At 37.0% G+C, this 27,777-nt stretch overlaps 1 protein-coding gene across 4 annotated transcripts in view; it reads left to right on the top strand.

Annotated features, from left to right (window-relative positions):
• Nucleotides 1–27,777, top strand: part of LOC117414479 (alpha-1,3-mannosyl-glycoprotein 4-beta-N-acetylglucosaminyltransferase C-like) — a 172,553-nt gene that overhangs the window by 71,007 nt on the left and 73,769 nt on the right. Inside the window, exon 1 of one of the 4 annotated variants that reach the window (XM_059026946.1) lies at nucleotides 23,177–23,318. The exons of the other annotated variants lie outside the window; for them this stretch is intronic. The gene's annotated coding sequence lies outside the window, so the exon portion shown is untranslated. Of the gene's footprint in view, nucleotides 1–23,176; nucleotides 23,319–27,777 lie in introns of those variants that run through there. 4 annotated transcript variants of the gene reach the window in all.

Genomic DNA, 27,777 nt, shown 5'->3' with positions numbered 1-27,777 from the left:
AGCAACAAATTGGTGTAAATATTTTGGAACTGAATAAAAATACATTAAGAATGTATTCATACGTTTCCCAGAAATGAATAATGGTGTTAATATGTGATGTTGACCTTATACATTGATTAAACATTGACTAAATATACAGTATATACCATACAGTACATAAATTATATATAAAATTGTATTGAAACATGTATTTCCTTTTTTAATTTACTATTAATCAATATATTTATTATACAACGCATTAGAACATAAGAAAGGTTACAAATGAGAGGAGGCCATTCAGCCCATCTTGCTCGTTCTATATGTCATATATTGCCAGACCAGGCTCATGTAAATTAGTTACTTGCAAAGGAGGCTGGGGGTTGGGAATTTTGTTTGGAAACTGTGATTATTTGTTGATTACTGTAAATATTTGATTACTGTTTTTGTGAGTATTTCTGTGATTTGTTAAAAATCACCCTGAGAGGTGTGTGCGTTCACAAGAGTGGGGAGGTGCCTGTGTGCTTGTGTTTGTATTAGTGAGTGGTGAGTGGTGAGTGCTGTTGGCATTCTCTGCAAAATAACAACTTTTTCTAAAGAGCTGATTGCTTTCATTATTAATCCATGAAAGTGTATTTAAAGTGACCTGCTTGTCTAAAATGTGTTTTATTATGTGCCATATGCAAGTACATACTGTATATTTAGGGCTTCTGTTTTTTGGGTTTTATTAATTGCATTTTTCGGTGCTCATTTTTAGGTATTTGAGTTTTATGTAAATCCTTTTTTTCAGGGCTTTTGTTTTTGATATACTGTATGAAATTAGTGTTTTCAGTTACTTTGCAAAATGCTTGAGCGTTTTTTTTCTGTCAAAATATGTATAGTAGTAACTCGACAGTACTTGCACACTTAAGTTGTAATGGTTGTAATCTCGTTTTACATCTCGCAAGCTGAATCTCCAATAGAAATGTAGGAATGTGCTGTCACTCAGTAGTTGGGGCGGGTTTAAAGTATTCAGAACGTATCAATGATAGGTACAAGTCAGGAAGGCAGGACATTGCCCAGCAGCACTGGGAGATGTATTTATTATTATTTTTATAGTAGGTTTTATTTTTTTTTATGGGAAAAGGGTAAAGTAAACGTGAATAGTTTAACCATTTCCACAGGTTTTCCGGTGTTTATTGGCTATCCACTGATTTATTTGTTTTGTATTGGGGGTGTTTTATCCAGTTTTATCAGTTAAAACCGAAAATCAGAAGCCCTATGTATATTAAATGTCATATTACCAATGTATACATAATGCATTTTTCTCATGAATTTTGTATTTCTCAATATATTTACTTTATATTTTAAAAGCATTAATGATATATTTAATGTATATACATTTATATATTTTAAATACATAAAACATATATTTACCATATATCTCATATATTTTTCATATCTAGAAAAGGGGCCAATTTTGGTGTATTAAAAATGTATAAAATATCTTTTTGTTCTGTATGGGGTGAGCAAGACTGAACAGCTGCATGCCTATTGCTCTGTACATCTAATACTGTGTACTCTCCCAACAAAGCCCTTTGAACATAATTATTGTGCAGTAACAATTAATAGATAAGCCTTAAACACTCTTCTCAAAGCCAAAGGAATCAGAAGAGCTCAGAACAATAGCTACCAGTTGTTTCTGTTGGAATTGGGTATGTGTAGCAGCAATGTTACAATGTAAATCACATATATAAAATATATGATTTTATATATGTCAAAGTATATGGAAGCATACTTAGAAATACATTCCCTTATCTTTCATTTATGTACATTTTTACATATTTTAATATATTTTTGATATATTACTGCTCCACGTGCTGTTTGTACCCATACAATTGGAAAGCATAACACAAATCAGGGCATTGCAAGCATAGTGGGGAGAGACGGGGACGGGGACGGGGGGGGGGGTTCTCACACCAAAGGACAGGACGGTGGTACACACAACGGAAACAATAACACAAGGGTTAACATCTGAAAATGGGAACAGAACAGTCCATTTGTCCTTTGGAGCTGACAGAAACTCCAATTGCTCTGTCCCAGCATGCCCTGCTCTGGCCATATGCTAATTGGGTCCCAGTGTGCAGTTCCTGTGGCATGCTAACAAAGGTTACAGCCAGAGGGCAGCAGCACGCTGGGACGGGGAGACACACTGCCTCTTCGATACAGGGAAGTGTACTTTAAAATATATTTTTATTTAATTCTTTATAAAACAACATCCAAAAATTACTTTTTAGAACACATCCAAAATACACTGAAATGTTTATATTTAGCATATACCATTCAACTCAGAGTTCAAAAAGGAAGATATACATCAGAACTTGGTGTTCATTATTGTTCAAATATATTTTATAACAATACAAACGTACATTAGATGTACTCAAGAACTCGAGACCACCTAAATTAAATCGGATCAGATAGTGCAGTTTGTCAGAAGTGTGGATGCTGTAATACTGAACTACAATTTTTATGTATCCTCCAATATCCCAAAATGCTTCTGATATGTTTTGTCACGTTGACATTACAAATACAGTACTCAGAACAGGTGCCTGAAGGAGTTGAGAACGACTATCAGTATTGCTGTACCATAGTCAATTTCTGAGGCTTCTTGTTAAATGGTGGATCAAAACGAAACACACACATTATGATAAAATGTACCTTGTGTTTTTAAGAAACAAAACCATAACATTCATGCTAGAAGTGCTATGTCTTCCATACAGTGCATGGTGGCATATAAAGTCCCACAGTCCATTGCACTGCTAGGAACTGTAACCAGACTATTTTAATAGTGTTTGTACGCATTAAGCCTGACTAAACATGAAATGGTACTGTGGTGTGCTGGATTAATGAAAATTAAAAGTGTGCAGTTGAATTGGATTAATTAAAATGTTTATGAGTACGGTTCTCGAGATCGGTTATGTAGTGTAGACAGGGCCTTAATGTAATAGTTTAATGGTTTACTTTAGGCAATGACTGCTGAAAGACCACACCAAGGTAGCTGAAGTGTAGGCTAGTGAAGCACTTACTACCATCTTTCAATTAAACGTCCTAAGGTAAATTGATTTAATGCTAGGTATCCAGCTATGGCTGTTGTCTCTATCTTGTTATCTCTTTAGCCATAATATGGCAGGATTGCTGTTAATGCCGGTGTTCCCAATTAAGGTTGCTATCCCCAAACAATTCCAAACATCCCCTGTGAAACCAAGAGTTTACAATATGTGAAGGTGGTCATTTTTTACTCAAAGCAGAACATTTTAGTTACTGCCCATTCATCACAATGAATGGTCGCTTAATTCAGTTAAATAAAAACACAAATATCTATGGGAGGCAGGTGAATCACACAGGGCGAGGCAATTCACACGCAGGCGGTGGGTGGGTGTGAACCCGGGACCTCTCTCACTAAAGCATCGCGCAGATACCACTGTACAAAAGAGCCGGCTCCTTTGCAAGGAGTGTATATGGGATTTATGTCTTTGTGTGTGATTACATCACCTACCAGCCCTGCTGCTGCCTTCCCCCGTGCACACAACAATACATTCATTAATTAATTTATAATACAGGTATCCAGGACCAAAAAAAAAACCTGTTGAGATGTAACATCTTCAATACTTTTCACATGTGCTTTGGGAGAAGACTGACAGAACATATACTAACATCACACATTCATCAATTAACCATGCATAAATACCAAAACATATGGCAGTATTTGTATTTAATTACAGTATTGCACTTCCTTTAAAAAGAGTTATCACAGATGTGCAAAGAGCCAGGGCAGATGCAGGCTTTGACATTGTTGAATGAAAAAATGACAGGATGGTGGAGCTCAGTATGCAAAAGCAGATCTAAAATATTCAACTGAATGTGAATTGTCTGCCACCTACATAGCAATACCTATGTAAGCTGAGGACAAATGGCTTCAACCTCAGACTGAATGCAGTTACTGTGGTATTTGCACTCAAAGCAGGAATGAAAAATAGCAATATTTTTTTTTTTTTTTTTTTTTTTTCTAAACCCAACTCCGTTTTTTGTTTTATTCAAACCTTAATGTATTCTATAGTGTACAATATTCAGTCTTGCATAGCTGATAACTTGGAATGATTTCATTCATGGTCCTCCCGCAGAGTCTCACAGAGGTCGACAAAATGCCCTATACAGACGCAATCAAATTTTTAGATCGTCATCTGGTAAATCTAAGAAATGACCCCAGGTCCTGTCACCCTCTCTCTGTATCGTCGACATTGCAGCTGCGGTCTGTCAATCTAAAATAAAATGTGCTGCTGTTGCTGCTGCAACTACTGCCACTCTCAGCAAATCCAAACTGTTGTTTATTTATTTTTATTTTTTTAATAACAAAGAACTTAAATACTGTTTAAAGGTGAATTATATACTTTTTCATTAATTAAAACCTTCCTTTTCAGGAGCTCTTCTTGAAATATGTATATGTACTCATATACAGAAGCTGCTTGACAATACAAAGGAGTTTTTTGACCGGCTGAAAGTAAAATATTCTATAATTCCTGTCTTTTTCTTGTGTTGCTCATTTATTTTGTACACAAAATGTGTCAAATACCACAGCATCAAACACACACAAAAAAGGATTTTACTCATTGCTGTAAACATTTTAACTTCCCACTTCAAGGAGATCATGTGTTTTTTTTTTGTGTTGTCAGTTTTTTTTGTGTTGTCAGTACTACTACGACGTGTAGTATGAAAGGGACATTTTTTCAGTACTCTTGAAAAGAGGGAAGTGCACTCGGTACATTTCCACTGCCATTTGTTTGTATCAGTTCAAATCTTTTAAATACAAGTAGTTGAAGTGATACAGGATCATATGTGTATTGATGCCTTATGGTTACTTCTCACCCAGTCTGTGCAAGTAATCTGTATGACATGCTTTCCTGTAATTATGTATGTCTTACATACACTGTAAAAGCCAGAAGATGTAATATAAACAAAAGGAAGTATGTAATTTAATAACATTTATGTAGATAATGCATTTACAAAACAAATTATCTTGTGAAAGCAATGAATGCTTGCCTGTCTCAGGTCAATGGATTTAATTAGGAGTTTTTGCCACTGATCAACTAAAAAAAAGTCCATAATGTCAACGTGAAAAATAAAATCTACAAATTGTTTTAAATTAATTACAAGTATAAAACAGAAAATAATTGATTGCATAAGTATTCACCCACTTTGCTATGACACACCTAAATAAGCTGTAGTGCAACCAATTGTCTTTAGAAGTCACATAATTAGTTAAATGGAGTCCACCTGTGTGCAATTATAAGGTGTTTCACATGATTTCAGGTTAAATACACCTGTCTCTGGGAGGTCCCACAGTTGGTTAGTATATTTCCTAACAAAAACTACATCATGAAGATGAAGGAACATTCAAAGCAAATCCGGAATAAGGTTCTTCAAAAGCACCAATCAGGGGTAGGATATAAGAACATTTCCAAGGCATTGAATATCCCCTGGAGCACAGTAAAGTCTGTTATTAAGAAATGGAGAGGATCTGTCTAGAACAGGCCATCCTCAAAAACTGTATCCGGGCGAGAAAGGTACTAGTCAGGGAGGCCACCAAGAGGCCTATGGCAACTCTAAAGAAGTTACAGTCTTCCACGGCTGAGCTGGGAGACACTGTGCATATGGCAACAATAGCCCGGGTGCTTCACAAAACTGGCCTTTATTGGAGAGTGACAAAAAGAAAGCCATTGTTGAAAAAAACTCACATCAAATCTCGGCTAGAGTTTGCCAGAAGGCGTGTGGGAGACTCTGAGACCAAGTGGAAGAAGATTCTATGGTCTGATGAGACCAAAATAGAGCTTTTTGGCCTCAACGCTAAGCGCTATGTTTGGTGCAAGTCTGACACCGCACATCATCCTGAGAACACCATCCCTACTGTGAAGCATGGTGGTGGCAGCATCATGCTATGGGGATGCTTCTCTGCATCAGGGCCTGGAAAGCTTGTGAAGATAGAGGGCAAAATGGATGCAGCAAAGTATAGAGAAATCCTGGAGGAAAACCTGCTGAAGTCTGCAAGAGACCTGGGACTTGGGAGAAGATTCATCTTCCAGCAGGACAATGACCCCAAACATACAGCCAAAGCCACACTGGAGTGGCTTAAAAACAAAAAGGTCAATGTCCGGACCTCAATCCAATTGAGAATATGTGGAAAGAGTTGAAAATTGCTGTTCACCAAAGGTCCCCATCCAATAATTACCACTTCTTCAAGTAGTGGTAATTATGTGGAATTACTTTCTCTGATTTCTGACTACGACAGCATGTTAAGCAATCACTTCAGTCAATAGCCACAGTGTTCTCGGGTACCTGTAACAAGATTCCGGACGGCGTCATCTCTTCAGTGCCTCGGGTTCTGCTAGATTCAGAAGTACAAGGAAGCCAAGTACATAACTATGTGAACAACCGATGTTCTGTGAAAATATGTTCCATTTACTAAACTAAAAATAATTTTAAAAAATACTTTTAAAAAGACCAGATTTCCATTGGTTTATTTGTATTTTATTTTTTAGATTTATATTGGGTTTTTTTTAGAATTACTATAAGATTGACTTTCCTTTTCCGTTAGTAAACAATTAAAAAATGTCCGTATTCCATTTTGTGTCAATGTATTTGAATGGTAAGGGAACTGGCCTGTGAGCCGGGAGGGGTCAGGGTTAACAAGGGTCTGCCTGCCTCTGTGTTTGAGGAGACAGTGTGGAGAGGAGGGGCCGCCTCCTCACTGTTAACAAGGACACAGTGTTAGAAGGACATGCCCTTCTGCTTAAAAGGTGCAAGTGTTGGAGCGTTAGGCCAATCTCAGGGGAAGGAATCCACTGGAGAGACAAGATTAATCTGAGAGGCTTTCTCTACAGGATTGACCCCGGCCAGCAGATACTAGTGATTAGTCACATGGCAACTGGCCATCATTCTCGTAAAAATAATTCAGCCTAAATAAAAGCCCCTTGTTGTTTATTTGCTGTACATAAAAATATGGGAATACATATTGAATAAGGATTACACTACACCAAGTTTAGCACCTTATTTGGTCTGTATATTTTTACACATCAGTTATACCTTCTTTCAAACATATATATATATATAAATAATGTGAATATGTGTGTGTGTGGGGGGGGGGGGGGGGGGGGTTCTGTTTATATCGGACACAATGATAATTAGATGCAGCTTTGTTTTTGTATTTGCACTCATTTGAAGGAAAGCTGTCGTTTGGGCCGAATCCTTTTAATCCTGAATCCTGTCACCTGTCATGAAGCAGCTTGCAGACACGTCAGTGATCCGATACAGGCTCCTGTCTGTCGTATCAGACTCCTCCGATATGAATCTGATATGCAGCCGCAGCTGCTTAATGAGAGCAGATTCCAGCCTCCCTGTGCCCAGCAGACCGCCATATATAACCTCCTCCTGCTGCTGCTGTGGAGCAGGCATTCCAGAGCCCTGCTGGAGCTGCAGAGACGGAGGGCGTACCTGTTGGGCTCCCCAGCCGTTAGCTAGCATTACAGAGTCAAATAAAGAAAATGTACTGTCGCACTGTCCTTTCTGTAAGCAGTGGGGCAGCAGTGTGGAGTAGTGGTTAGGGCTCTGGACTCTTGACCGGAGGGTTGTGGGTTTAATCCCAGGTGGGGGACACTGCTGCTGTACCCTTGAGCTACCTAGATTGCTCCAGTAAAAACCCAACTGTATAAATGGGTAATTGTATGTAAAAATAATGTGACAACATCTTGTAAGTCTCCCTGGATAAGGGCGTCTGCTAAGAAATAAATAATAATAATAATAATAATAATAATAATAACTTGACGGAGCTTGAGCAATTTTGCAAAGAAGAATGGGCAAAAATTGCAGTGTCCAGATGTGCAAAGCTCTTAGAGACTTATCCAAATAGACTCATGGCTGTAATTGCTGCCAAAGGTGCCTCTACCAAATATTGACTCAAGGGGGGTGAATACTTATGCAATCAATTATTTTCTGTTTTGTATTTGTAATTAATTTAGAACAATTTGTAGATTTAATTTTTCACTTTGACATTATGGACTTTTTTGTGTTGATCAGTGGCAAAAACTCTTAATTAAATCCATTTTGATTCCATGTTGTAACACAATAAAATGTGGAAAAGTCCAAGGTGGGTGAATATTTTTGAGAGCCACTGTACTGTCTTTACAAGTTTAATAACTTTAATTCTGTCATCTAGGGAGGACCTTTTGTTTCTCCACATTTTCTCTCGTCCTTTACAAGACAGCGCTGTTGTTTTATTGATTACTGATAAAAGACCACTAAAATGGTTACTGTATTCCTTTGAATTTAGAACGTACCATTTACAACCATATTTTTCTTATAACAATAGCCCTGTGTAAGGGTGCTTAATACAGGGTTGAGTCCGTTGCTGGATAAGAGAATTGTGGTTGCTGGTCGTGTTAGACAGGTGGTCGCTTAATACAGTTAAATAAAAACACAAATATCTATGGGAGGAATTTAAAGTGGTCACTTAGACCAGGTGGTTGCTTAATCAAGGTGGTCGCATGAGCAGTTTGACTGTATTTGATTCTGTAACTGTGTTTAATTTTATATCTGTGTTGGGTGGGATGTACTAATGTTGTAGGTTTTTTTTTTTTTTTTTTTTTACACTACTATACATACAATTTATTTTAGTCAAAATGTGATGCATACAATATTCCTGTTCCATTTCTGTGCCAATAGGACAGGGTTAAACATTCTTAATTTCAACACACCGTAAATAGAAAAAAAAAAAAAAAACTTGAAATCTTTAATAAAAAATATATTACTCTAGTCATGGGATTTGTTGTATCGATAGTTATGGAAAGGGGCTCCAACATGAAACAAGATGACTGCTGAGGTTTTTCATAAACAATGTTGTATGTGTTTAAAGTTCTGTCTGACAGCTGTCCTGAGAGAATGGGCAGTGCTAGCAGTGAAACGCCAGCAAGCCACTCAGCCCAGAGCTGGAACACTGATGGGTGCCAATACCATTGAATGACACAAAGAAATTATAATGACAACAATCCTCATGCACTTTCCAGTTAACTGCTGCTATTTGGGCTCTTGTAATGTCTCGTCCGTTGCAGATGGAGATTGGATAATCTAAATGTTTATATGAAAAAATCAATCACTAATGAACTGACATTAGTACTTAACCAGAGCAGATAAACTTACCAGACTTTACACAGTACTAAAGCCCAAACTGGGGCAGCAGTGTGGAGTAGTGGTTAGGGCTCTGGACTCCTAACTAGAGGGTCGTGGGTTCAATCCTTGGTGAGGGACACTGCTTTTGTACCCTTGAGCAAGGTACTTTACCTAGATTGCTCCAGTAAAAACCCAACTGTTTAAATGGGTAATTGTATGTAAAAATAATGTGATATCTGTATAATGTGAAATAATTTATAATGTGATATCTTGTAACAATTGAAAGTCGCCCTGGATAAGGGCGTCTGCTAAGAAATAAATAATAATAATCATATTCATATGTGTTACAGGTTTGAGATTATTCATTATAAAAACGAATTGTGTAACATTTCCTCTGCAAATAATTTTGTTGAAGTCTTAATATGTACAACATTTAATTAGAAAATAATATGAAACAAACACTATTCATTATTGTTTTTATTGCAAGTGTAAGTGAGACCTGTTTTAAGGTATTTCTGGTTTACTCCTGTTTACCAAGAAACAAAGAAGTCTAGTCTACCCTACTAGTCTAGTCCAAGGGAATGCTTACATTTGTATGTTAGAGCAGTTACTTCATTACTGAAGTCTACTGACAAACCAGTAACACAATTTTACAACATTACAATTTGGGCTGATGGATATAAAAAATAGCCTAATGTGAGTCATGGCACTGAGACCATCCTTCACTTAATTCTACGAAAGACCTGTCCAAGTTACAGCACAGTACCTAATTTTGATGGAAAGCTGCAAAATAACCTTGTCAAGAAGAGGTTTAATTGAGAGAGCTGTAAACACGGTGCAGCATCAGGTAGAAATTGTTCTTGACCCAATCAGCCCGTGCTTTGAATCAGCTCCCACATGACAGTGGTTAATAGACATAAATAAAGCAGCGAATTCCGCTAAAGCACATCCAACATGCCGCAACATTGAGCTTTATAACCAAATCAATTGAGTGATTTTAAAACAAATGCCATTTTCACTGGAAGGATTTAGTGGTACAACATTCCTTTTGCATATAAATAAATGTGGGGACTACCTTCAGTCCAAATTGTGTAACAAAGTGGACCCTTGTTATTTTTGCTGATGTAAGGACATGCAGTTTCTTGGGCAGTTTGTTCAAGAAAACAGTTTATTTGTTTGTGTAACATTTTTTTCAGCTGATATAAATATTTTTCAAAGTTGTTACTCAGAGAGTCTCTCAGCATTAGTATGAAAAATGTGAGTTTTGTATACTTGATGCAATTAATTTTGTGTTTCTGTCATTACAATCTGGTGACTTTAAATTTAGAAATTTAAAGCCAGAGTCTAACTAATCTCAAAAAGTATTATCCTTAACTTAAAAGAGAAACCTGACATGATATGACATAACAGACATATCACAATTAACCTAAAACACTTTATACAATAATTTTGTAATGTTAAGATGAATACTTTACAGTAAATGTAGCACAGGGTTAAATTTGAAAAATAAACAGATTTGTTTTCATTCTTACTAAGAGCAAGAACATATTAACTTGTATGGGACTTAAATGCACTCAGAATTAGTCTGGGGAGAAGGGGTTTGAAGGTTTGAGGAATTAATAAACCTTTCTCATTTGTATGCGCCATCGCCACCAGCCAGACTTACACCACCACCATTTTACATTTTCTTGACAGTGACTTTAGTGATTGCTGATAACATACACCAGCTCCCAAGGGACCTGGTCAGACAATAAAGTGCAGGGACTGTCTGTTGAGATTGCCTCTACTGATCCAAATCAGAATGAATTATCTGAGCACTTGTGAGCATGTAAGGTTTAATACATAGTAAATAACTCATTTAACTATTTCAGATTAAATCCATCTAAATTTAATATTAAACAGCATCATAATATTAGGAGGGTGTGTGGTCCAGTGGTTAAAGAAAAGGGCTTGTAACCAGGAGGTCCCCGGTTTAAATCCCACCTCAGCCACTGACTCATTGTGTGACCCTGAGCAAGTCACTTAACCTCCTTGTGCTCCGTCTTTCGGGTGAGACGTAATTGTAAGTGACTCTGCAGCTGATGCATAGTTCACACACCCTAGTCTCTGTAAGTCGCCTTGGATAAAGGCATCTGCTAAATAAACAAATAATAATAATATTCCTGTGACCTACATCAGTGGAATGCAAAATGCAACATTGTTCCTGATGAAGTAGCTAATTTTGAAGAGAAAACGCTGCGATTGTTGTTTCGTTGTATTATTATTGTTTCGTTGTGTTATTATTACACGTCTCAGACAAAACAACAAAGCACAGACGTATACAACAGTTTGCTATTAGTATATATTACAGGTTATATATTACAGGTTTACTTCATAAGTTTGAATCCGAAGCCGAATCCGAAGCCGAATCCTCTATTCGGTGCATCCCTAGTAAATAGTGACTACTTATACTTGCAAGATGTTGTGTGGTACATCCTTTGGCGTACTACAATGTGCCCCAAAAGAAAAGTGTACAGATTAAACAAAGTGGTGTGCAGGGATGTTCCACTTGAAATAGTGAGCTTGCGATGATTAAGTAGTTTTTTTGAAAAATACAACATTAGTGTTACATAGTACAGATTAGCATTCTGGCTCCTTTGAGGTATTGATCACAGTCAATCATTTAAGATGACATGATTTATTTGAAATTCGTGTAACTTATGGAACCCGTGTAATACACAGCCTAAAGCTAATTGTGCTAGTCCTTGCATATATGAGTAGAAAGCTCATCCCAATCAGGAAAGAAATTATGCACTTCAGGCAGTAATGTATCGGCCATGATATTTAGGTAGGACTGTTGCATAACCTTTTATTACCTGATCTCAATCCAAATGAGGTCCTATGGGGATGGGCTTGGATGACATCTCTGAGCAAGGTGACTCCAACCTACAATACTGGTTGGATGATGAATGATCCCTAATACCGCAGGAGGCCAACACCTTGTATAATCCAAGCCTAGGTGTGAATATGCTGTTATAGCTGCAGCAGCAGGTACCAGTGGTTCTAAGAGCAGGTAAAAATATGTATTTATGAACACCCTACCTTGGTGTAGTACGGCTGCAACAGCTAATGTTGCCTTCCTTCAAATGGGATATAAAACCAGACCTGTTCTCCTTTCTAATTCTCAAGATTCCATCTAAACCATGCTGTCTGGTGAAGATAGCAGAATATCTATTAGAGTACAGTAAACATATTTTTAACCTTTTTTAAAATTTGCATGAATAAAGCATCACATCAAAGTTTTCCCTTCTGATCTAGCTTTTTACTTCTTTTAAAAAAGATATATCTATATATTTTTTTTTATTTATTGTGATTGCTACTCTACTGTATAGCTATTCATATTCCAGCACTGATCATTTAAAATGCTTTTCTTGTGGAAATTATCTTTTTGTTACATTAGCAAGCTGGGCACAATCTTTATTTTTGTGACCCAATCTTTTCAGTCACCCACACATTTGAATGTCATGTTAAAATAAAGCATTCCTAAGACTTGAAAACCAATTTGACACTTGAACTTCCAGGACATTTGTTAAAAACATTTGCTAAAACAAAACTCAAATACACTTTAGTTTTCGATTCACTTTTCTTTATTCTCTAAACACTTGATTGAAGGTGAAAGGCAACTCAGTTAAATGTTTTGGATGAGAGCTTTTTTGTAAAGCCTCCAGTGAATGCTAGCATCAACTTCTCATTGGGAAATCTTTTTGTAGGTTAAAGCCATGGTGAAATGTAAACTGAAGTGACACTTATAAACCAGAGCCCAGGGAGAGAAAATAAGCTTTCCAGATGAAGGAGGCCTATTGAATTGTGAGATTGACAGCTTTAACACTTCAAGGAGATGAAAACTGCTTGTACCTTATTGTTGTATTCAGTCAAGATTATAGTAACACATCTCTCTCTCTCCATCTTTCTCCATCTTTCTCTCTCTTTCTCGTGGATTATGGGATTGTGAGAGGAGCCAGGTGGTGAGTGGAGTGTAGGAGTTGCGATTCAGGAGAGTCTAAACTTTTGCAATTTTTTTGTGGTTTATATAAAAAAAAATTGTTTTTTTGTAACTAAGTATGAACAGTGTTAGTGTATTTGTGAGTTAGTGTTGTTTGTTCTGTTGATAATAGATCAGCAAAAAGCACCGATATGGCATGTAGTTCGGGTGGAGCGGGGGTACTGATTCGCCGGCATGGCTGCCACTGTGTGCCCGATACCAGGGTGTCGGTGGAGGAATGCCTGGTAGCTGCGGGAGAGGTTGTGGGCTTTAATAAAATAAAATCAGCTTCCAGAATGAATAAAGCCCTAGTTATATTATTAACTGAGGTAGTCCTGGTAAACAAGCTGGTGGATGAGGGGTTTAGTGTGCAGGAGTCATTTATTGAAGTTTCACCTTAACACCTTAGTGATACCCGTAACAAAAGTAATCCTGTCTAATGCCCCTCCCTTCTTAAAAAACAAGCTACTGGAAAGAGAATTAGCTCGATATGGAAAATTAATGTATCCCATTAAGACGATCCCTCTAGGATGTAAAAACCCCAGTGTAAACATGTATTGTCTTTTAGAAGACAAGCTTTTACTATACAAAATGATCCAAACTCAATTATTGAGGTAGCGTGGAATTTTAATGTTGAAAGGATGAATTGCGTTCAGATACCATGAGGTGTTTTAATTGTTGATCTCTGGGACATCAACAGAAACACTGTCCAAGAAAGAGGAATAGGGCTGAAGCAGAGCAGAATCTGGGGAGGAGGTTGGGGGCGATTGGGCAGAACAGGAGGAGGAGCAGCTCCCTGACCCAGTGCCAGCGGAGCCTGAAGTCGAGTCTGCTCCACAACACAAGAGACACAGCGACAGCCAAGCACAGCCTCAGAGCAAGAGGCTGGGCAAAGCAACCAGTCTGACAGGGCTGTCTCAGCTGGAGGAGCCCCTCTTCTGGTTTAAATCAGTGATGGCTGGAGTTCTGTTCATTGTGCTTCCATGGCTTGTAAAGTGAACACGTGTAGTACAATACAATATTATTTGCTTTCCTGAGTCATGGGTATGCAACAGAATAACACAAATATATGTGGACTTGTGCATGTTAATAAAAAGAACACTATATCATATGTTTTTATTATTATTTATTATTTGTCTATTTAGCAGACGCCTTTATCCAAGGCGACTTACAGAGACTAGGGTGTGTGAACTATGCATCAGCTGCAGAGTCACTTACAACTACATCTCACCCAAAAGACGGAGCACAAGGAGGTTAAGTGACTTGCTCAGGGTCACACAGTGAGTCAGTGGCTGAGGTGGGATTTGAACCGGGGACCTCCTGGTTACATGCCCTTTTCTTTAACCACTGGACCACACAGCCTGGAATATTTTTTAATCTGCTTCGAAAAGCTACTTAAAAAAATGGGCTTTGCACTCGTAGCTGTTTTCTTTGTCTGTAAAGGCCGATTTTTCAAACTTTACAGAAGATATGAAAACCGTATCTTAATTGTGTGTTTGCAAGCAACTTTCTAAGGACATTTTATTTTATTAGCCATAGACAGGGGAAAGGTTGACACTTACAAAACAGGATACAGTAGCAAACACCCACTGCACAGTTTCACCATTCAAATTACTGCCATATGCAGGTGACTCATAAAATGACAGTGCTTTATAGTTTAGTTGTTTTATAAGCAAGTTATAAAAAATAATGAAACTACTACACAATAAAGAATGCAGCCTTTTGCAATAAAGAAATAACTAAGCCCTTTGCAAAGCACAGAAAGATATTTTTTCATCCTTTACACTTTTGTTATTTCCATGCTTGGCGATCGGATAGCTCATTGCTTTATGTTTAGACTTTTCTGTTTCTTAGCAATAAGATGCTATGGGCAGGATTTTCAAAAGATCATAAATGATAACTCCAGTGTTAATCAAGAAATTGATATGTAGCATTTATTTTGGCATTTTCATGCAGTCGCTATGCCTATTTTGTTCATAAATAATCGTCCTAATGTGATTTCCGAAATTGTTGATTTATGAAATAATGTTAATATCTTAACGAGCAGTGCTTCTTGCGACTATTTATTTTGTTTACGTGGGAATTTAAAAGCAAATCTGTGTTAATTTTCATAATTTATCAGGAGTTAATTTGCACTTGGAAAAGGAGGGTTTTAATTAATGAAAGACTATAACTCGCCTTGAAACAGAAATTTAATTCAATATTTGTAGTTATGAAAATATTTTAGACTTTTATATACTTGTGATTATGAAGGAGATTTGTTCATTTGTTTTAACAATTTGTAACCTTAAGCCCGGAACACACTGTACGATGACATCACAGGAAGGGATGTATGGATGCATAAAGTACAGGGGCAATGGGGCAAATCAATAGGTGAAAAGATAAGGCTATGGCAGTAATAAATATCTACAATTTTGGCTAGAACTTAAGGCGATGTGATCATGAAAACACATATGACTGGAAACATGCATGTATTGTCTCTCTCTATTAAACACACACACATGCATACACACACACACACACACATACATACATACATACATACATACATACATATCCACCCGGTACTCCATTGGTTTGTATATAATGTCTGTGCCGATATGTTTTGAAAACAAGACCTGACACTCCCCACATTGTACTTTTTAACTATTAGGCAAAATATTTACAGAATACTTAAAAACTGCTGCTATAATCATGATTAATTTATTATTAATAGTGTTATCATTAAATTATACAGAATCACGTTTTTCATTTACAATGAAGGTAACCTATACTGTGTCGCCCAAGTGCTTAAATCAGCAAAAACATGTTTTCCCTTCGTTGTAAATAAAAACGTAATTTGGTATAGTTTAATTATAACTCTATTAATAAACAAATCATGCAGCATGGTCCTAATAGCAGTTGTTAAGTATTCTGTAAACAGTTCGTCTAATAGTTAAAAAGTGTAGATAATCATAAATCAGCATTGTATATGTGAAGTTATCTAAATAAATGTACATTCTGCATGACAAAGTGCACAATTTTAAATGAAGTTTACAAATTATACACAAAATAGATATCCCATTATTTTTTATTACATTTCCTTATGGCGGCTGCTCGCAGGTGAGAGCCGTCTCGCTGTACGTTAGTAGTTTCCATAACAGCAAATTATGCTTCTATTCCTTTTTCTTGATCTCGTTAACATGCATTTTGATTAACAAGTTCCCCTTATTTAGTCGTTGAGACAGGAAGTGATGTACGTGACCTGCGACACTTAAGATTTTTAACGAGAAATGCATCCATTATTGACCTCATCGACTCAATTTCAAAGCATTAACGGATTGATTTAACCAACACATTTTGTTTGAAAACCACTTGCTACTAAAGCTCTTGTTACTATACCACGAGTTCGATACAATAACACTGTTTTTTGAAAATCCTGCCCTATTTGTTGTACACTAGCCAAAAGTAGCATTTATTATGGGTATCTACTAAGGACAAAAAGAAAAGTCACATTTGTACCCTAAAATGTATTAATTCAGCAAAGCTGGGAATTTGTGCCAGTGGTCAATATATTATTGCTGCGGGCTACTGACCTGAGCACCAGGCTTTAGCGACCATGTATTGAGATGAAGTAAAATCTCTTAAACCTAATTCATAGAGCAAGATTTATTTGAGAAGAACAAAAATATGAGAAAAAAGACAAATACAGGGCTTAACATCAGCTTGAAGCAAGACTTACAGAACGAAGTTCCAGAAAGTTACAAAAATGCCTGGGTGGATTAGTATCTACTGAGGAATTTGCTGAACTTACATGAACTTCCGGTATACTAAGAAAAAATATTACAACATTCTACTGGCGAGAGCTTTGCAATGCCAGCTGAATTCGGATTCAAATATTTATTATTATTATTATTATTATTATTATTATTATTATTATTATTATTATAAGAATATTATGTAGTGGAAAATGTGCCACCATGCCATTTACTTTTGAAAAGTGTTTTTGTTTTATGTTTAAACATTTTATTTATTATTAAAAGTGCGCGCGCAAGCGCTTCATACCCCGTAGTACTGTCTGTGTCCATTCTCTTCCTGGTCTGACATCACCCACAAGTCATCCGGGTCACACTGCTATACAACTAATATTCAACATGATGTCCAATTTTGTAGTTATTTCCCAGAGATTGAAAGTGAAAGTGTTGGAGGCTTAATGAAACCTTCTGAGGACAAAGTGAAATAAGAATCACCCATGAGATGTGACTGATTTTGATTGCATTATTATTTCATTGCCCTCGCCATTTATTGGTTTCAGTTAACGACTACAATTCTTTTGTGTTTTCGGATATTTTGTATAATTAAACCAATACGCTAATTACCATTCAAAGGTCACTTTTCTGCTTCACTTAGCTGTTGAAATTACAGAAAGTTATTTAAAGTGGATACTGAGATACTTTATATATACAGTCTGTAAAACGTGCATTGTTCTGACATTGTCCTACGTAGATGGAATTATAGATTATGATTTTGTTACCTACAGTTTTCTTAAGTCTCACATGCAGTGTAAGACAGTTACATTTATTTTAGGAACTGAGACTTATAATATGCCTTCAACTTTCAAAGCAACATTATCTTCATGATTTATGAACCAGGTGGTATGCATACTAATAATTCCTTTGGGGCTATGACCACAAAAGGAATTATCATGCATACCAGAGAGCAATTATATGAATAGGAATATGAGGGGAAAAAAGCTACATTTGTTTTCTTTGTTTTTAATTATAAACAACCAATTTACACATCATACTGCACATCACTGCTAACTGCTCTGTAGAATAACAAAATAAACAATTGCACGCACACACGCACACACACACACACACACACACACACACACACACACACATATATATATATATATACATAAACAATGAATGCCACTGAGCTGAAAACTCTATGCTCCAAACTGACACTGCCAGTTTGTTATTATGGGTCACATGAAAATGGTTACTATGGCTACTTTTTCTATTATTATTTATTTCTTAGCACCAGGGCAACTTACATTTGTTACAAGATATCACATTATTTTTACATACAATTACCCATTTATACAGTTGGGTTTTTACTGGAGCAATCTAGGTAAAGTACCTTGATCAAGGGTACAGCAGCAGTGTCCCCCACCTGGGATTGAACACACCACCCTCCGGTCAAGCATCTAGAGCCCTAACCACTACTACACACTGCTGCCCTATCCAAAGCCCTAAACAAATGGAGCATCCTTCTCTGTCAGATCCCAATTTTACTAATAAAGATCTTTCGCCCTCTAGTCCCGCGGGCGGAACACGGAACTGCACGTAAATATTATATTTCATAACTCATTTTTAATATTATTACAAAAGCAAAATAGAAAAAAAAGTTGACTCGATATCAAAATCGTTGTTTTCCTACCGTCAAACAGCGAAGGAATTTTTCGAATCCGTCATTTCACCGCTGAGATATCCCATTCGCAATGTGTCTAGTACCCCCATGCATTCAAAACAAAAGCAATCGACTAGCTTGCGTTTTGCTGCTCTGGTCTTACAACCTTGATGACGGTAAAGTCTCCCTGATCACGTTGTAGGGGAGGTCACAAGCTTTCCATTCATACTTTTACTTTGTTTGTAACCCAATCCATCACAGAGTAATCGATGTGCAAACAAACACGCCCACCTCTTGAATGAGATAAGGGGAAAAAAAAAAAAAAAAGCCTTTCAAAGGCAAATGCATGTGGCAATGGCTAGCCTGTGAGGTGCCAGAAGATAACATCCCTTTTAGAACTTAGTATATCAATTGACATAAAGATTTACACAATGTTTATTTTTGGAGAGGTTTGGGGACCCTTGGGCTAGCTTTGTAAAAACTCCTGTAGAATTTGATCCCTTTGTTCAAACAGTTCCAAATTTTTACCCAGTATATTAGACATGTTGGTGAAGCACTGGAAAAAAATATGGCTCTTTTCATATGCTACAAGTTGAAAAAATGACTATAGAACATAAAAAAATGAAAAGCGTTTGTTGTTTTTTTATGTATTTTTTCTGGATATCTCCTTCCAGTGTGGTACTGAGTAAGACTTTTATCACACCTGAGGTTTTAGTCTTGATGCCCAAAGGGTTACCTTGAATTCAAGCCCTGAACCATGCCTGTACTGTCTATACTTTGGAAGATATTGTGATTTATTTAAGGGCACAGCCCCCCAGGCGGAAATTGTCTGTGAGGGGCTGGGGTTTTGACAGGTTAAAATGTTGTTAGCCAAAATCAAACAGTATTCGTAATATATATATATATATATATATATATATATATTTTTTTTTTCTTGAAAATGGTAAGAAACTATTGTTTCCTTTTTTAATATTAAAGAATCAGTCAACATACAGTACATGCTCACATAAGACTTTGTGGTGTGACCTGCTTTATTGGAAAACGTATAATTTTCCAGTGAACAATACATGAATGCATTTATTTCAAGTCTGTCATATAAGATATAATTTTTCTTATCCTGATAGCCCTCTAGCAACTCTGGTTCAGCAATGTAAAATTGATTTCAGAGAGGTCTAGATGTGTTTCCACTTCTTTTTCATTAAAGAAATTAGTGCTGTATGCTGGAGTTGATGAATGTGTAGATTGGCTGACTACACAAGCAAAATGAGACAAATAAGGAGATTGAACACAACAAACAACTTGCCCAAATGTATTTCATCACTGTGAGTTGTGTATGTGCACAGATGCAATGCAACCCTTTCTGTTGGAAATATTTAATTAATCTTAGATTTTGAAGATAGAGCATGCATGCTCATTTATAATCAAAGCTCAACATTTGTTTTTCTTAAAAAAAAAGGTTGAACTTTACACAGACTTATTGTGATCTCTCATGATTGGCTGAGAGAACAATTGCTCATCTATAATTAGTGCTTCTGATTTTCGGTTTTAACCGATATAACCCGATAAAACACCCCCGATACAAAAAAAATAAAATCAGTGGATAGCCAATAAACACTGGAAAAACTGTGTAAATGGTTAATCTATTCATGTTGACTTTACCCTTTTCCCATTAAAAAATAAAACCTACTACAAAAATAATAATAAATACATTTCCCAGTGCTGCTGGGCAATGTCCCGTCTTCCTGACTTGCATCTATCATTGATTCATTCTCAATACTTTAAATCCGCCCCAACTACTGAGTGACAGCACATTCCTACATTTCTATTGGAGACTCCGCTTGCGAGATTTAAAATGAGATTACAATCAGGATGGAGGTTTGTTAGCGGGATTTCAAGCTGTATTACAGTTAAGATACAAGTTTTAAAACAGATTTGTGGCGAAATGTACAAAAATGCCTACACACAAAAACCCCAGAAGAATGTACCCATGACCATAGGGATTTCGTTGTGGAAGACAGCAAAGGAAAGAAGGTACAACTTAAGTGTGCAAGTACTGTTGAATTACTATAGATATTTTGACAGAAAAAAAAAAAAAAAACGCTCAAGCACTTTGGAAAGTAACCGAAAACACTAATTTCATACAGTATATCAAAAATGAAAGCCCCATAAAACTCGAAAATAGCTAAAAATAAGCATCGAAAAATACAATTAATAAAACCCGAAAAACAGAAGCCCTATGTATAATTATGTGAGATGGTAAGCAAAGTTAAGCCTCAGCTTTGATTGAACTCTTCTAAGCTCATTTCAAATATTGCTACTGGTTGTAATTTCTTGATGATGAACACCCCTGTATGCATATTTAAAATAACTGTTTAATATTCTTCTGTCCAAAAATAAGTATGTTATATCCCAGTATGTCACAATTACAAGGTATTGTTTGTAAATAAATATATATATATCAAGAAAACATATGGATTAACTATTTTCAAAACTACTCACTAAAAACAAATAGAAAAACTGCACAATATTGAAGTTATTTGTATGGTTTGTGTGTGGGAAAGGCATATTTATGTTCTTTTAGCTACATGTAAATCGTTCTTATCAGGTGAAAGGGTGGGTAAAAATGTACCCAATTTCATGACATAGCATGTGGAATTTTAACTGTATGTGTAAACCTCGCCCGAATTAACCAAACATATCCTTACACAACCCCCCCCCCCCCAAAAAAAAAAACAGCCTAGTCATCTTCAGCACTGTTTTGTGTGACTCTTCTGAATTGTGGAACACTACCTTTCCTTATCCACTGTCCCTGCCATGTACAGAATCTTGTATAAACAGACTTCAGCAATTAAGGTTGCAGTATCTGTGGTCTTTGGTAATTTTCACTTTAGATTTGTGTTTCACTATAAATGATAATCTATAGCATGATTATCATGCCATATGTGTTACAGTACAATTTGCATCAAGTTAATGGGACATGGTGTTTTTTTAGAGGGAGGCACTTTAGAGTAGAAGTCAGTTTCGATGTGCATAATGCAGTGGTTACAATCTCATTTCAATGTGGTTGAAATAAACCTGGTGCATTCTTTTGACAGTTCAGAAGCATCACTTAAAAAAAGAAAACCAGATGTTATTCCTCTAGCATCTTGAGATCGTAAATAGACTATAGCTCTCTTATACTCATTTACTTATCAGTTACAATACAATTTAGCCTCTAACACTCCTGTCTTTGTATACTACTTAGCTGATGGGTAAAGTAGTATACAAAAAAGTATAGTATTACCTTTTATTCAGCACTAGTGGTAAAATTCAATGTTTGAGCTAAAGTGATTGTCAAAGAATACTGTAACAAGAAGGCAATCCAAATAAACCCCTACATTTTTGGTAAAGGAATTCCCAGTTGAGAATAATATAGAAAAACTCTGTGCGGCTTACATTCATGTCGCTTCTTTTTGTTTGATCTCTCAGTCACACACGTCAAGGCAGTCTTTACAGCCTGAAGGAAGCCATGGATTCCCTAAGGTTTCCTCGTACCAGGGAGTAGGCGGTTTTTCCTTACCTGAGTGCCGAGCGGTTCGTATTTAGTTTCTGCAGCGTGCGTGGCAGGCCGGAGAGGCCGGGTTCTCCCATTTCATGCGCGGGGGGCGGGCCTGTGTTTCAGCTGCTTACTTTTCATTCATCCATTTCCTATTTTTTTGGGGTAGGTGGCATTGCACCACTGCAGTTGTTGTGTTAATCATTTATCATCTTCTTTTTTCCAGTCATGGTTTGGCGGCTTTGTCTTCTGGGGGAAGGTGGCCCTACGAGCCACTTCCTGTCTGCGGCACTAGACTACATTATGTCATCGTGTTTTCGCTAGGTGGCCAACTTTGCGGATAGCTGTCAGCACCCACGGACAAGATCTCTGGCCAAATTCATTATTCATCATTAAATCATCTGTTCAATTGCAATTTAAATCATCCACATTGCAGATTCTCCGTACTGAACTGTGCAGTACAGTAGTTGTTATCTCTTGATGACAGCAAAATACACAAGAACAAGGGGGAACATTGCAGTGCCTTACAGTTTCTGTGTAATTTTTATTTTACGGTAGATCTACAGTGTATTCAACTTTAAATGTAACACTATGATGTTGTTTCCATTATTTCTGTTTATACTGCATATATTATGCACTTTAAATAAAATATATTCAGTTATTATGAAGCAAAATACGATAACTGTCCAAAAACACCACATAAAAAGACAAGCTCTTCCCTTGAAGAAGTGTTTTTGTTTGTATGACTGCTGCATGTGTTAAATACTTTTGAGAGTTTTGTGGATGACAAATGCACTCTATTTATTTTGAAAGGGATTACAGTACCTGCTCATGACGAGCCGTAAGATATGTAAATATAATATTAATTTTAGACCTGCAATATAACATTTAAACATGCATTCTCTAGTATAGTGCCAACACATGATTGATCACATGATTTGCTGAGCCAACTCCGTTCAATTAAACTCTTTTAAGTGCTGATTGTAAAACTTCTTGTTTTTTCTCCTGTAACTTTATTGAGACTGTGATTCTGTTTCTGTTTTTATAGGAGGCTGTGTGGTCCAGTGGTAAAAGAAAAGGGCTTGTAACCAGAAGGTCCCCAGTTCAAATCCCACCTCAGCAACTGACTAATTGTGTGACCTTGAGCAAGTCACTTAACCTCCTTGTGCTCAGTCTTTCGGGTGAGACGTAATTGTAAGTGACTCTGCAGCTGATGCATAGTGCTAAATAAACAAACAAATAATAATAATAATTTTAAAAAAGGCAGCACCTTATTTTTAATTCAAACTGAACTCAAACAGCGAGTGAAGTTAAATTGATTTAATTAAATCATAATTAAGAGGAAACTATTATTTGCAAAACAGGTTATAACATTTTTGCAATGAGTCATTAAGATTTTAAATCCGGGAAAAGCAATTTAACTGAAGTCGCTTTTTGTGTTCATTTACCAATCAATGAAACAGAATCATAGTCTCATTCAAGTTATGGGAGAAAAAACTAAAGTGATCTTGGTTCACAATCAAGAGTTTAATTATTATTAATATTTATTTCTTAGCAGACGCCCTTATCCAGGGCAACTTACAATTGTTACAAGATATCACATTATTTTGTACATACAATTACCCATTTATACAATGGGGTTTTTACTGGAGCAATCTAGGTAAAGTACCTTGCTCAAGGGTACAGCAGCAGTGTCCCCTACCAGGGATTGAACCCACAACCTTCCGGTCAAGAGTCCAGAGCCCTAACCACTACTCCACACTGCTGCCCTAAGATAAGTTGGCTCAATAACTTTAAAGGGACATCATGTGACCAAAAATAAAAACCGAAAATGAAGAGCCCTATCCATGCTGCACAAAACTCGACTTGAGTCATTATATCAGCTTCTTTACTGACAATCCCTGACCAACAATGCTGAAGAAAATGTTGCCTTTCATGTGTAACTGGGAAATAGGGCGAAACTGACCGATACTCGTAGAATCTTTGTCTTTGAGTATAAAGACTCCACCTGCTCGGCACCATGCTCTTGGTACAACCTATTTTTCCCATGCTAATTTCATCAATTTCCACAGGATTCATAGAACACCAGGGGTACTCTTGTACACTCTGTACGGAACTCCATTAGGCCCAGGAGATAATGACTCCCTTGCCTTTTTCACAGCTTGCTCTAAGTCTTTCCGCAGTCCTCCATTTGTTATTATGGTGGATTGATAGGTGGGATGTCTGAAGGAATCGACATAGGCTCCTGTCTTTTTGAATTTGTGTGCGTTTCCTTGAGATATCGCTCTAGCTCAGACTTAGTTCTCGCACGCTCCTTCTTTTGGCAGCATTTCCGTAGGCGCTCAGCTCTGCGCAATGTTGCAAGCTTATCTTTTATGACCCTTTGTAAGAGTTTGACTGCTGACTTTGTTCTGCTCTCCTCCATTGCTTCCTCAGCTGCCTCCTTTCTCTAATTAAGCGCTCAATCTCCTGCTGCCGTCTAGACTTTATAGGAATAATTTGTACTTTCTCCTTTCTTTTTTCAACTCCAAAGTCTTGCTTCCATATGGGTAGATGGTATCCCCAAATTTCTACAGCTTCCGACTGTTCCACCTAACCTTTCCAACGCAAAACAGAGATCCATGTTTACTGTGTCACACACTGTTTTCTTAGAAGCTCTTGGCCATTTAACTCCAGGCTTGTGCCCGTTGAGGTTCTTTTCTCTCTTACGCTGGTTCATCTAACCATAAGGATCATTAGGTTCATCACTAGTTGTGTTTATGCAAGTCCTCCTCTCATCTATGACAGGGGTCAGTCAATTAATTTTCTTATCTGGTTTTGAGATATTTAAAGTTTTGTGTACACGTGTGTGAATGATGTGTGAATACAACCTAGATGTAACCAAACTAATAAACTTAACATTATTTAATCATCATTTATATAATGCTTTTTGGTGGGGGAGGGGGATCAAACTAGTTGATAAAATGTTGAAGTGTAGAAATAATAAACTTTATTCTTTTAACCGGTAAACAAGTTGTGAGTACCAAAGTATTCGAACATCATAACTAGACTGAAGATAACCACATCAAATGTCTTGTACTGCGTCGCCGACACCCCCTGAGAAATGCAAACCAGTGAGAATTAGTCTTGTCCGTTTTTCATTGAGAAATTTCACAGGACCGCCTGAGAAATTCCAGACTCAGATATCGTGGAGATTGAATGCGTTCTGAACAGGGCACGTTAAGTATTTTCATGGTTTGGTGCTGCGGAAACCAATTTAAAATATGAACAGACATCTCATCAGCAATTTGGGGAACTGTCGTGTTTTGCTGCTTGTTAGGTGAAGATATGCTGCCTAAATGTACTGAACAGGCAGGAGGTAGTTTAATTGCAGATATATGTCCAAATTCCTTGTTTACAGTTCATGCACTTTCTTGTACAGAAGTGCCTTCTTTGTTCAGAAGACCTTGTGAAACAAAAGCCTCTGCTTTAGTTGCACTCAGTAGAGTCTTACTTACTGGAGGACAAAGAAGCTTAACATTTTACACGACTAAAGTCCATCTAAAACCAACAAAAATTACAAACAAATAAAATGGGATCAATACAATGCAGTGGTTGATGACAAAGTACCCATTATTTTTCTTTGCACAGCAGCTTCAGCGACTTTATCATTCTCTTGCTCTGGCAGTCTCACAATGGCCATATTTATTACATCCAATTTGAAACTCAGAAGAAGATATACTGAAAAATTGGGACTTTTCTTAGAATGACTCAGGCATTGAACATTCAATTTAGAATAGTTATTACCAAATGAAAGTTGGAGCAAATGATAAGAAAGTAAATTCTGGAGCTGTTGCAGGCATACCAAGATACTTTATGCTGTATCCATTCCGTTTTTAGATGCTATTTGTATTTGCTTTCTGTTTTGTTATTCATTTCCATGCTCAAGTGTTTTATGAATTATTTGTTTATTTATTTAGGTATTTGAAAAAGGAGATTACTATAACAGTAGCTAAGGCAGAATGCTTGTTCACTAGGCAGGCAATGTCTTGCTGAATAGCAAGGTGTAATTAGCAGCCTTCACATAGAGTTGAGGCTGGGGCTTGGGCATCCAAAAAGGGTTACACTGTTGGAGAGGTGGAAGGAGAGGACCAGAAGCAACACAAACAAGAGGTGTGGCACATTAAACTTCAAGGTATAAGACCTTCTGAGCCTCACCAAGGCTACAACTATTGTACTCTGTACCGAGACAAATTGAGATATGTTTTGAGATATTCCTCATTCACAGTGTGTTTTATTAATCTGTGTTGTTTTATTTAATGTGCAACAAGCCTGTATTTTCCTGCACAGATCAATAATTAAACTGTCATCTCAGTCTTGTAATGCTATGCTATAGTTACATTATAGGGGGCAATCATATAATATAGTACAGCCAGGATGTGCTACATTTAATGCACTTTCCCCACATAATTCCTGACCTTGCTATTTTATTATTAAAAGTGACATTCAGACAGAAAAACTGGCCAGAATTCTGTACTTGGCAGATAATGTGGGGGTAAGGAAAGGTAGTGCTCCACAATTCATGTTTTTTTAACACAAGACAAGTTGAATTTTGACCTCTCTCTGTTTTTCCAGCAGTGTTCTCTGATTATAATGTCCATATGTTACACCTTGAAATAATTAGCATTGGTCTGTGTCTTATCATTAATATATATTAAATCTACATTTGCACTGATGTAGATTAAGCCAAGTTGACACATTGAATTTTCTTTTTTTACACAAACTGAAAACATTTCTTGATTAATTTGAATGGATATGTATTAACAACTTATTAAAAAAAACACTTAGAAGTTTTTTTAAACACTGAGTGGTAGGTGTACTAAAGTGTTGCAAACGAGTCGGGAAGTCTAGGGTGAAGTGTGCTAAACAAGCGCAATGTTGTTAGCGATTTTTGGGGGAATGCTTTGCGGCAGCAGTTTTTCTTTGTGGTTCAGCCTTAGATGAATATGTAATTATGGGTGTTTCTGCATAAATTCGCAAAAATGGGGCGGAGATAGTGCAAATGAGGGTTCTCAGATGTACTAAAGCTGCCGCCAATTGTGACACTTACAATTGCATCTGTAGTAATGTGGTTTAGTTCTAGTCAGGCAAGCGGCAGCTGCCTAGGGTCCTACTGTATAACGGGGAGCCTGTTGTTGTTTTGGCGCGTTTAGTAGTAGACTACTAGTGAGTTGTACCCGCAGTACCGTTATGTAAATAAAGACTGTGAACTTCCACCTGAGTCTTCTGCCTATTCCCTACAGAACATAACATTGGCGACGAGGTAGGCCTTTAAAAGGACTCATGTTAAATTAAAAACAGAAATTAGGGAGTATGGCAACTTATGGGAAAATAAGCGAATTTGAACCTGACTCAGAAGACTGGCTGCAATATGTGGAGCGATTGGGGAATTATTTTGAAGCGAACGAAATAAGTGACGCAGCAAAACAGAAAGCTATTTTCTTAAGTGTTTGTGGAAGCAAAAGCTATAGTCTTTTGCGAGACTTAATCCAGCCCCGCAAGCCAACAGATTTAACGTTTGTGCAGTTAACAACGGTACTAACCAACCATTCAAGCCAAAACCGAGCGTCATAGTACAGCGTTTTAAATTCCACAGTAAAGTCAGGAAAGAAGG

Source organism: Acipenser ruthenus, chromosome 7, assembly GCF_902713425.1.
Source record: "Acipenser ruthenus chromosome 7, fAciRut3.2 maternal haplotype, whole genome shotgun sequence".
Classification (NCBI taxonomy): Eukaryota; Metazoa; Chordata; class Actinopteri; order Acipenseriformes; family Acipenseridae; genus Acipenser; species Acipenser ruthenus.
The sequence above is the reverse complement of the archived record's forward strand: the minus strand, read 5'-3'. Positions and strand labels throughout refer to the sequence as shown.